This window comes from Mirounga angustirostris, unplaced genomic scaffold, assembly GCF_029215605.1.
Source record: "Mirounga angustirostris isolate CCGP_5_RB_7025 unplaced genomic scaffold, mMirAng1.0.hap1 SCAF_7, whole genome shotgun sequence".
Taxonomy (NCBI): domain Eukaryota; kingdom Metazoa; phylum Chordata; class Mammalia; order Carnivora; family Phocidae; genus Mirounga; species Mirounga angustirostris.
Window position 1 is genome coordinate 49,984,867 of NW_026991715.1, and position 11,444 is coordinate 49,996,310.

General features: G+C 42.4%; 1 pseudogene; it reads left to right on the plus strand.

The window, feature by feature from the left end:
- Positions 1–95: 95 nt before the first annotated feature.
- On the plus strand, positions 96–9,415 carry LOC123854483 (FUN14 domain-containing protein 1-like; annotated as a pseudogene).
- Positions 9,416–11,444: the final 2,029 nt, after the last annotated feature.

Sequence of the window (11,444 nt, forward strand, 5' to 3'; positions counted from 1 at the left end):
CGCAGCCCGGAGAGAACGGGCCCCGGCGGGCGGGAGGCTGGCGACGCCGAGCAGGCGGCGCGCCTGCGGCTGAGGGGCCGGCCTGCGGGCTGCGCATGCGCCATCTGCGCCGCACAGCGATCCGGGCGGCGGCGCGGCGCGGCGCGGCGCGGCGCGGCGCGGCGGCTCGGATGCGCCCCCGTGACGGCGCCGCAGCTCGCAGTCGCGCTTGGGGCACCCTCTTGTGTCACCTCGATCAGGGTGCTTTCCAGGGATTAGTTCTGAGTTCGTAATTAATCAGCACTTTCTGCCTTTCTCAGGGTGACGTCGTCTGCTCAGAGATAAATCGGGTTCCTCCTTCAAAGCTCCTGCCGGAGCAGGCTCCTGTGTCCCGGAGGCTGTCCCAGGGACCCCGCCCGACCCAGGCAGCCACCGCCAAATCCGCCGGGTGCCCGGCCACGGCGCCCCTGTCACTGCTTTTGCTCACTGGTTAAATGCAACAGCTCTAGGTTTTCTTTTTCATAATTATAAAAGGAGGACAGCCTCAATTAAAAGGTGGAAAGTTACAAAGAGAAAAGGAATCACCCAAAGCCTCATTCTCAGGGCTCGGTCTGTTAATTCTGAAGCATTTGTGTCCAGTCTTTTTTTTTCAACATATTTTTAGGTTTTAAGCATTGCTCAGCTGCAGTCATGTTATACATTATTTTGTATCCTACCTTTTTAAATTTAATATTGTGCGGGCACCTGGGTGGCTCAGTTGGTTAAGCGACTGCCTTCGGCTCAGGTCATGATCCTGGAGTCCCGGGATCGAGTCCCGCATCGAGTCCCGCATCGAGTCCCGCATCGGGCTCCCTGCTCGGCGGGGAGTCTGCTTCTCCCTCTGACCCTCCTCCCCCTCATGCTCTCTGTCTCTCATTCTCTCTGTCTCAAATAAATAAAAAAAATAAATTTAATATTGTGGCAGAAACATGTTATGTACTTCTAGCAAACATTGCTTTAAAAGCTCATAAAGAGTTACCTTAGTGGATGTACCATCAGTTACTTAAATATAATTTCAGTTTATAGGCATCTAGTACGTCTCTAATTTTTACTGATATATGGTAGTGGGTAGACCATCTCTGCACCTTGGGGGTTTGGGGGTTGTTAGTTGGTGGAGCATACAAGCCCTACCTAAGAATTTCAACCAGTGTTATGTTCAGGAGTGACAGAAACTTGGAAACTTCTGCTCCTTTCCATAAGACTGATGGTAGAGAGTTAGGATAGAGGGCTGATGGGGCAGAGCAGTAGGATGAACTTTTGTGCCTGTGAAGTGGGACGTCACAGGCTTTGCAATGGAGGTGGAGGTTAGTAGCAGAGGAGGATGCATCTCTTACTAGGGTGAGAAAGAGAGATCAAGGAAAAACAGTAACCAGGCACTTAAAAGAAAAACTCTCAGGCACCCGGGTGGCTCAGTCAGTTAAGCATCTGCCTTCGGCTCAGGTCATGATCCCGGGGTCCTGGGATCGAGCCCTGCATTGGGCTCCCTGCTCAGTGGGGAGCCTGTATCTCCCTCTGCCGGCAGCTCCCCCTGCTTGTCCTCTATCTCTCCCTCTCTGTCAAATAAATAAGATTTTTTTTAAAAAGAAAAACTCTCCATGAAGATAAATGGCTTATGATTTTTAGAACACTGATGTTGAACATTCATTTTTAATTCTGTTAGTCACAAGCTCCAATGTAGTATTTGGGAAAACTCTCTTTCTCTCACTAAAAAAAAAAATCAGAAATTCAGAGAAAGAACTGGTCTAAGTGAAGGAAGAGTAACACCACTTAATGTATTTTCTGCCTTGCTGTGATCTGCCCCTCTGTAAAGACAGATTGGTATGTTTTTGTAAGATTCCAGATAACCTAGGATAAATGGAGCCAATGAGTTCTCCGATACTTTTCTGTGAGCTCCTGCATCTACCTACTTCTATTAATCTCCTGCAAGTCACCTTGACTGAAAGTTGTGGTAGTAGATAGAGATGGTGGGAGAAAGGCTGGTGGTTAGAGAATACGTTCAAGCTCCAGCGCCTTTTTTTCCAGAAGATCTTACACATACTGTTGTTTGTTAGTCTGCTTAGTAAAGGGCATGCAAGGCTAGTAGTTATGTGAATACCAAAACACGATAGGTCCCTGGTGTGCTTAGAATTGTGATTGTCTGTAACCCAAGGGATAAGCAGGAACAGCCAGCTCTTGGCATCTCCCTCTGCATCTCTCTCTTTGCTTGGTCTGTGGAGGCTTTCCCTTTATGAGAGAAAATGTGGCACAAACTGTCTCTAGTCGAGCCAGTTGTCTCAATGCTATCTGTGTGGAAAGCTAGACTGACCAACTGGCAACGTTTTCTGTCTTGTTTTAAATGCACACCCAAAGCAGGCCATTTGTGTAATAGGCATATACTTTGCAAAGTAGCTGTCAATTCTTGACCCATCTGAGAACTAGCAGTGAAGCAGTGATGTAACTTCAGAAGGACAGAGACAGGCCATGGTGGCTTTCTTTTCCCTCTGGATCCAGAAGAGATGCCTGCCCTTCTCCCTGTCCCCTTTGCAGAGCAGCTTTCTCTACTGACAGTGCAGCCATCCTCCTCCTTCTAACCCACTTGCCCCGCCTCTGTGGTCTCCACTTAGGGGACAAGTCACATCTCTGCAGGGTGATATTTGCTGTAGGAGTAGAAGAAAGCCAGTCTTCTGAGGGTGATACTCCAGACCTGGCTGCCAACAACAAACCGACCAGATCTCCAAATCTGCTCTTTTTTTTAGTACCCAGGGATTCTCACAGTTCCCATTTCTGGAGTATGGTTTTCTTTTTGCTATCCAGCTCTCGTAGGATGGGGAAAAGCCAGCTCCAGTCTCATCGTGTCCACTGAGGTCAGTCCCACCCAGGCTGGTCTCTCAGCATCTCTTTCTCCAAGTCACAACATTCTCCAGGCACTTGCTAACCCTGCTGTGTTCTGCTGTTAAAAGGTCACCTGCTTTTTGAATTCTTTCCACTCTCCTCCCAGTTATTTGTGATAGCCTCTTAGAAGCTTAAAAATAACATTTATTTCCCCAGTGGTTTTGTATATTTCCATTTGGCAAACTTTATTTTGTTCCATGTGTTTCTAAGGGAACAGAAACCAAAATGGTTTATATCCTACTTCCTACAGTGGCCTGACTGATGTTTTCAGACTGGAATTGTCCTTCAGCCCAAAGTGGGTACACCCAACTATAAGCTGGGCCTTGATGAAGAAACTATATAAACTACAAAGACAATGGACATTGTTTGGCGGTTGGAAAATCTGCTTCATTGTACTTCCTTTAATCAAGCAGTGAATTTTTTAATAGATAGATTCAAGCCACTTTGCATGGATATGATAACAATATAAAAGAGAGTTGCATTATAATCATGAACCATGACACTGTGTCCCATTGTTAAAATAAAACTGAGGGCAATGGAAGAAGTCAAAATGGAAGGCTGGAAGGGATATACTGGGGGGCTTCCGGGGAAAGAAAATATGCAGGAAATGTTCTGTTTGAAGATCTCCGTGATAGTTACATGAGTGTGTCCGTTTTGTGAAAATTCATTGAGCTCTATATTTGTGATCACATTTTTCTGCATGTATATTCTACTTCAATATAAAGTCAACTTAAAATAAACAAACAAACTGACGGGTTTTGTTGAAATAGGTAGTTCAGGCAATGAAAGCAATTATTCATTCAACAAATAATATTTTAGTGCCTACTCAGTACACAACGGTAAGCACTGAATTTATACAGATTATAGAAATGACTTAGTGGCCACAGAACACAGCTTCAAGAAGCTTACAGTTAAGAGTCAGCTACAATATAAGTTAAAAGGGTTCAATCCATGTACCAATGCTGGATTATTCATTCTGGCAAATGTACCAGAGTAACATAAGATGTGAACATTACGGGACATGAGCTAAGGGGTATACAGGAATCCTCCAGACAATCTTTGCAACTTTTCTGTAAATCTAATCCTATTCTAAATTTAAATTTTTGTTTAAAAAATTTTCAGTGTCATTAGAATGACTATAAGGAGATATTACTTTTGGACTAAGGGAATCAGAAATGACTTTGTAAGAGGGGAAAAAAATGTGTGAACCAGGACTTAAAGGAAAAGCAGAATCGTAATAAAGGAAATTGGGGAAGAAGTTTTCTAGACAAGGAAAAAAACAATACAAGAAACTGTGGAGTCAATAGCCATGGTACTGGAAACAACCTAAATGCCCATCAATGGATTAATTGATAATGAAGATAATATAGAGAGAAATATTATTCATATATATTTTTATGAATAAATATTATTCATATATATGGTGAAATATTATTCAGCCACAATAAAGAAGGACATCCTACTGTTTTTGACAATGTGGATGGACTTTGAAGACATTATGCTAAGTGAAGTAAGTCAGAGCTTAAAGACAAATACCATATGATCTCACTTATATATGGAATCTAAAAAAGTTGAACTTGGGGCGCCTGGCTGGCTCAGTAGGTAGAACTTCTGACTCTTGATCTCAGAGTCATGAGTTCAAACCCAGTGTTGGGGTTACATAGAGCTTACTTAAAAAAATAAAAAATAAAAAGCTAAAAAAATTAAAAACCAGAACTCACAGAAACAGAGTAGAATGGTGGTTACCAGGAGCTGGGCATGGGAAGTAGGAAATAGGGAGATATTGGTCAAAGAGTACAAACTTCCAGGTTTCAGATTCATTAGAAAATGAATACGTTCTGGGGATCTAATAGATAGCATGGTGATTACAGTTAATAATACTGTATTATATACTTGAAAGTTCCTAAGAGAGTAAACCTTAAATGTCCTCACCACAAAAAAACACAAAAATGGTAATTACGTGATGTGATGGAGGTGGTACCTAATCCTATGATGGGAATCATTTTACAATGTATAAAGGTATGATTCAATACATGATAATACACCTTAAATTTACACAGTATTACATGTCAATTATAGAACTGGCAAAGAAACTGTGCACCAGCATGGTTTTGCCCAAATGGTGAGTTGGGAGCATGAAAAAAGTGGCAAAGTTGCACTGGAAGAGCAGAGGGCTTTATAAGCAGATCAGTAAGAGCCTTAAATTTTTAAAACTTACCAAATGCACAAAAAAATTAGCTCTGAATTTCTATTAAAACCCATTTTTTTTAAAGATTTTATTAATTTATTTGACAGAGAGAGACCCAGTGAGAGAGGGAACACAAGCAGGGGGAGTGGGAGAGGGAGAAGCAGGCCTCCCGCCGAGCAGGGAGCCCGATGCGGGGCTTGATCCCAGGACACTGAGATCATGACCTGAGCCGAAGGCAGACGCCCAACGACTGAGCCACCCAGGCGCCCCAAAACCCATTATTTTTTTTTTAGTATTTATTTATTTATTTGAGAGACAGCACGAGTGGGGGGAGGGCGGGGTGCAGAAGGAGAGGGAGAAGCAGACTTCCCGCTGAGCAGGGAGCCTGAGGTGGGGCTCGATCCCAGGACCCCGAGATGGTGACCTGAGCTGAAGGCACGAAGGCAGACACTTAACCAACTGAGCCACCCAGGCGCGCCAAAATCCATTACTTTACAATGAGAGATGAATACATTAATTTGAAAACCAATAGAAATGAATATATTTAAATCACCTTTATGTGTGTACGTCTACCACAAGCTAAAGGAATTAAGTTGCAACATTTACTAAACAGTCACTATGTACCCAGCATTGTGATAAACGCCTTATGTCTACTAGCTTATTTACTCATCCTCAGATCCTTATGAAGCATCTGTTATGATTTCATTTTGCAAATAGAAAATTGAGAACTTGTTTCCAGCAAATACAAAAGAGTCATAAATATAAAAAATAGATACAGCCACCTGAGATCCTGTTTGTTTCCAACAAATGCAAAACTCACAAATGTCAAAAATAGATATAGTGCTTTGTGCCAGAATGTGCTTCAGTGGTCAAAATAGAACTCTGAGGTGAAAATATGTTTACATTCACATTTTATTTAAATGTATCTTTTAACTGAAAAGAGAGTCATCTGGGACTAATTTAAGTTCTTCAGGACCTAGTGGTCTTGATAAGTCCATTTATCAAGCAGTTTTATGGAATAATTCAGACAAGCGTGTTTGGCAAGCGGTCATTATCACACAGAGTACCAAAAACTGATAAAGTCTGGCCCACATAGACTAAATGGAGCACAGGAGAGCTGTTTTCCAGTTCAGTTGTAAACTCTTCTTCTGCAGAGTCAGAGACAACACAGCGAAGCTACATAAACTATAGGATGGACATCCCAGCTCTGAGCTGCGAATGTTACCAAATAGTTCCAAAGAAAATGAAAAGGATTTACCTTTCCTATCATGGGGTTTCTAGAAGCATTGTGACTTGCATGCAAAGCCAAGTTACTATGTATTTGAGGGTGATATGGCTCAATAGTTACTGTCATTTTTTTTCCCCTTACTTATAAGACACAGTGAAAAACAAACTAGGTTTTAGTCTGGCTCTTAATAAATCTCAAATCATGCAGAAATAAAAAGTTCATCAAAGATCCATAGTTTCCATTGAGAATTTCCTTCCTTTGGTTTTGTTTTGTCGTTTTTTTTAGATTTCCCCTCCCCACAATAAGCCACAAAACAATTTTTACCCTCTTTATATGTGTTGAAAGAGAATTAAATTCTTGAATGGTAATTGTGTTTTCCTTTAATTCCTGACAAACTGTGTCCTATACCTGACAGCCACAAGGTAGGAAGGCAGCTGAGTTACTCCAAGAAGCATTCTGTTCCTGATCTTGCCATTCAATATCACAGGGTGTGATGAAAGCTGGAACAAATATGGAAATCACAGAGGTGCCAGAACATTACATTCAAAAAATGGAATTATTTGAGTCAATCTGGAATGTCTGGTTCTTTTGGTTTAGGCCTCATGGGTAGCATTGTGCTTCAAAAACAACTTGAATTGGCTACCAGGATTCCAGAAGGGTAACATAATCTCGTACCTTTGTGGAGAGATGCTTATCTTTGTCTACTGTTAACAGAAGGAGGCTGGATTCTTCCACCTTTTCATGTTTCAAAATGAAAATTGCTCAAATAAGTTTCAAACCTGAACAGAATTTGGAAGCAGGAATGGGAGGATGTAATTTCTCAGCTCTTTTCAGTTTGTGCTAGTCTTTGTTTGAAATAAATGCCCCAGCATGAATCAAATCCTTTATAGCTATAGAAATATGGGGCTTGGGAGAGGCTCATCCTCCCCACTTCCCCTTCTGTGATTTGGCAATCAGAGAGAAGTTCTCAGAGTTAGTAATCCTGAATACAAGGCTCAGACCTGAGAGGACACAGAGACACTTAAATGAGACCGGGGAGTGCTCACCTCCCCTTCTGAAAAATGCAGCCTGGACCCCGGTGACCTCTGCCCCCTGCCAGTGATGCTGCTACCCCTGCCAAAGCCTCCCCGGAGGGCTGTGACCACAGGGCAGGTCTCCCTTCTCCCCTGTCACCAACACACAAAGTTGTAGGGGTGTTGTCCAGCCACAGTAAAGGGTTGGGGAAAACCAGAGGGAATTACAACACACGAAGGAAGGAATTTTAAGCTGTGTCATCCAACAAAGGGAAAAAAAAATCCCCACCAAGTTAAGGGGACACACCCAAATTGCTAACCTTGTTGACTTCTTGTCGCAGAGTGCAATGAATCCCCAGGCACCTTTGGGACTCCGGAGTTTCTTCTTGTGGGGTTGGTCTAATTCCATCACTCCTCGGTGCAGAAGACACCTCCATGCCTGGTCTATCCCACCTGGAAGAGTCTAACGGCTCCAGCAGGACAATCCACGATGCTTTGTAGGAATCTAGGGCCCAGTTCCTTTGACAGCGTCGTCTTCAGTCTAGGTTACAGACATACCTCCAAATTTTTCTACTTAGAATGTGCACGCATTCTCACACACATGCTTCTCAACATTTAATGTGCCTGTAAACCACCTAAAGGGTGGGGATTGAAGCTGCATTTCTTATAAGCTCCCAGGTAATGCTGCTGGTGTGGTCAGTGGCCCACATTCTGAATAGCAAGGATCTAATCAATATTCAATCCCTATTGGACTGTCTTCAGTTATCCCAAAATATCTTTGACAATTCTTTTTTAAATTCAGGATCCAATAAGGAATCATGCACTACAATTTGCTGTCATGTCTTTTTAGAAAGAGGATGTGAGCTTTTATTTGGCGGCTTACTTGGTTACACAAAGACCCATGAAAGGTTAGCATTTCCCCTTGTGAGACCCTTCTCCGTTAAATGCGTAGACAAGGACCACACTCCTCACAGCCTCTGTGAGGGAGGGGCAGAGGGGAGAGTGATGTTTTCCATTACATGTGAAAGGAACCACCTGGGCCAGCGGTATCATGGCAACCGGGAACCCGGAACTCCCCTCCCCAAGAGTATGAAAGCAATGATGAGTCTTACAAAGTGTTGGATTTAACTGAGTGTGCAAGGAGACACCATTAGTAGCATCGAATGTTTGGCCACAGTTCCAGATCTATGGTAGAAAAATAACTCAGTGCCACCCAGATTGCAATGGGTGGAGTGACTGGCTGGTGTGCAGGAGTTTTGCTCCAGAAAGTTGGAAACTGCAGTAGGTGGTGGCTTTCTTCTTCTTCAGATTGCCAGTCACAATGGCTATGTGCAGATTGACTGGAAGAGCGTTGAAAAAGATGTAAACAAGGCAGAAAAGATTAAGAAAGGAGCAAATAAGGCAGCACCTGAAATCAACAATACAAGTGAAGAAGCAACAGAATCTATCAAACAGAACATTGTGATATCCAGTGGATTTGTGGGAGGCCTTGCATCTTAAGGGTATGAATATTGTGTCCCAGTGGAGTTGCCTGTAAGAAGAGAAATGGTGTCAACAAGCTGGTTTCTCAACATTACTCACCACCGGATTCTCCAGGGCAGCGAGAAACAGCTAGGGGGACAATACAAAACTCACAACTTAGTGTTTTGCCATTGAAGTTTGGCAAACTAGTATCTGCTGTAAAAACAAGCTATATGGCATGTATACAATACTATTCCTGAGAAAAACATGGGTTTCATTATTTTTTAAAATTCGCATTTGTTTTTAAATTAGCCCATAAACTACTACCATTGGATGTAGATATATAAAGAAAAAAATGTGCTGGATATATTCCCCAGTGAAGTATTATATTTGTTTTGTTTTATTTAAATAAGATGTTCTTCATTTCACTTTATAGTATATTGCTGCCAGTAATTAAAATTTTGTATTAAAGCTTCAACATTAAGGTTGGCTCTTTTTTTAAAGATATGTTTGCAATACACTGAAGAACTGTAATGCCCTTTGTGGAAGGACTTAGAAGTGATAGAATTATTAAAGATATTAAACAGACTTAACACCAGAAAAAGAAAGAAAGAAAAGAAAGGAACCACCTGGAGTTGATACTGTAATGGTTAGGTTGGGGTGTGTGTGTGTGTGTGTGTGTGTGTTTTAAATGCAAACCATATACATTGACCTGGATTTTCTTTTTTTTTTTTTTAAGATTTTATTCATTTATTTGAGAGAAAGTGAGAGAGAGAGAGCACAAGAGGGGGGAGGGTCACAGGGAGCAGCAGACTCCCCGCTGAGCAGGGAGCCCAATGTGGGGCTCGATCCCAGGACTCGGGGATCATGACCTAAGCCAAAGGCAGCCGCTTAACTGACTGATCCACCCAGGCGCCCCAACCTGGATTTTCTGAAGCAAGTCCTGGGATATGGCTCGTACCTCAGAATAGCAGAACAACACTTAAACACAACTGCACAGGAGTTTTACTGTCTTTGTTCTCAGACTTATCCATTATCTTATCCCTTCCCTCCAGAGAAAGTAGACTCCAGGGCTATATCCAAGCATGGTGACAACCAATGGGTATACAAACTTCATTTCCTCTTTCCAAGAGCTTAGATTTTAAATATGTTTAGTTCCTTCTAGAATAACTTTCCCAAGGGCTCTAGCAGGATGGGCCACAGGGACCTGCAACTGTCCAAATCTCACTAGAGTGTCCAGTGTGGGTTCTGCAATTGCCTCCCTCACTGGGTGTGCCCATCACTACTCACCTCTGCAAATTAGTCATAGTGGCCTCTGCTAAAATGTGAATATTGCCTAGAAGGAATGATGAAAGAGTAATCCTTATGGTCAGCTGGCTAGCAGACTCTCACCTAAAGAATTAGGAACCTGGATAGGAGACAAACAGAGGCAGGGAACCCAGATAAACCGAAAGCACAGCAGATCATCTGGCATCCAGAATAAGAGTAAGCATCTCAAGAAAAAAGGTGGTATCAAAAGGAAACCAGCAAGTTCCCTGTTCACCAGCCTCACACCAGCCTCACGCTTTGCCATATGCTCAGTCAACACATCATGCTCCCAGGCAGCACAGGAGTTACTGCAAAGAATGAAAAAAAAAAATCCAAAAATAGAATGTTTTAGATCCAGAATCTACCCCTCTCCCAATATGGTCTTCCTCCTACAACATTTCTATAGTATTTCAGCCTCTGCTTAAGCAATCCCTAGGTGGGGGCCTATGTTCCTGTAGAACGCATAACATGTACCAACAGCCAACAGTTATTGAGTTCATTCAATACGGGCACCGTCCTAAGGGCTTTACTCACACTCAATCATTTAATCTCTACAATAGTCTTAAAATGGTAGTTCTATTACAACCTCCATTTCACATATGAGGATACTGAGGTGCTGAGATGTTTAATAACTAGACCAAAATTACATATCTCTAAGTTGGACCCAAGAAGTAGGATTCCAAGGCCAGTGATCTTAACCAGGTCTCTAAACTGTCTCCCAAGAAAACACCACACAGAACAACTGCTGCTTTATAAAAGAAGTTTAAATCCTAAGACATGTAGCACATATATTTTATGTACTCACTCAACTTAAAATTTTAAAATTCATAATGCAATGCAGTACCATGTACTTTTTCTTCATAATGTCTTGCCTTGGCTTTCTGCTTTTTCTGTTTTCTAGATTTTACTTGTGGTAGGCTCAACACAGACCTCCTGGGGAAAGACCTGTGCCAGAGAGGAAAGATAAAGATTCCTTCCATAAGTCACCCGTGACAGGAAGCTTCCCCAAGGCGACAGGGGGGATTTGATAATGGATTTATGGGGGAGGGGAGGGAAGGGAGATGATTAAATATTGTCTCTGAGACAATGACTTCCAAATTGATCAATCTTGCCCCAGCGTATTTTGATGTCTAATAGGCATCTCCAACTTAACATCCAAACCAAAATATTTTATTTCTACCACCACTCCCCGACTAGCTCTCACCCACCTCATTAAAGCATACTACTGGTTACCAGTTCCATAGGCCAAAAACATGGCAGTCATCCAACATTTCTCTCTCCCTAGCATCCACAGCAATCCCACTGGCAAGTCCTATTGGTTGTCTCTTCTCAAGATACCCAGCATTTAACCATTTCT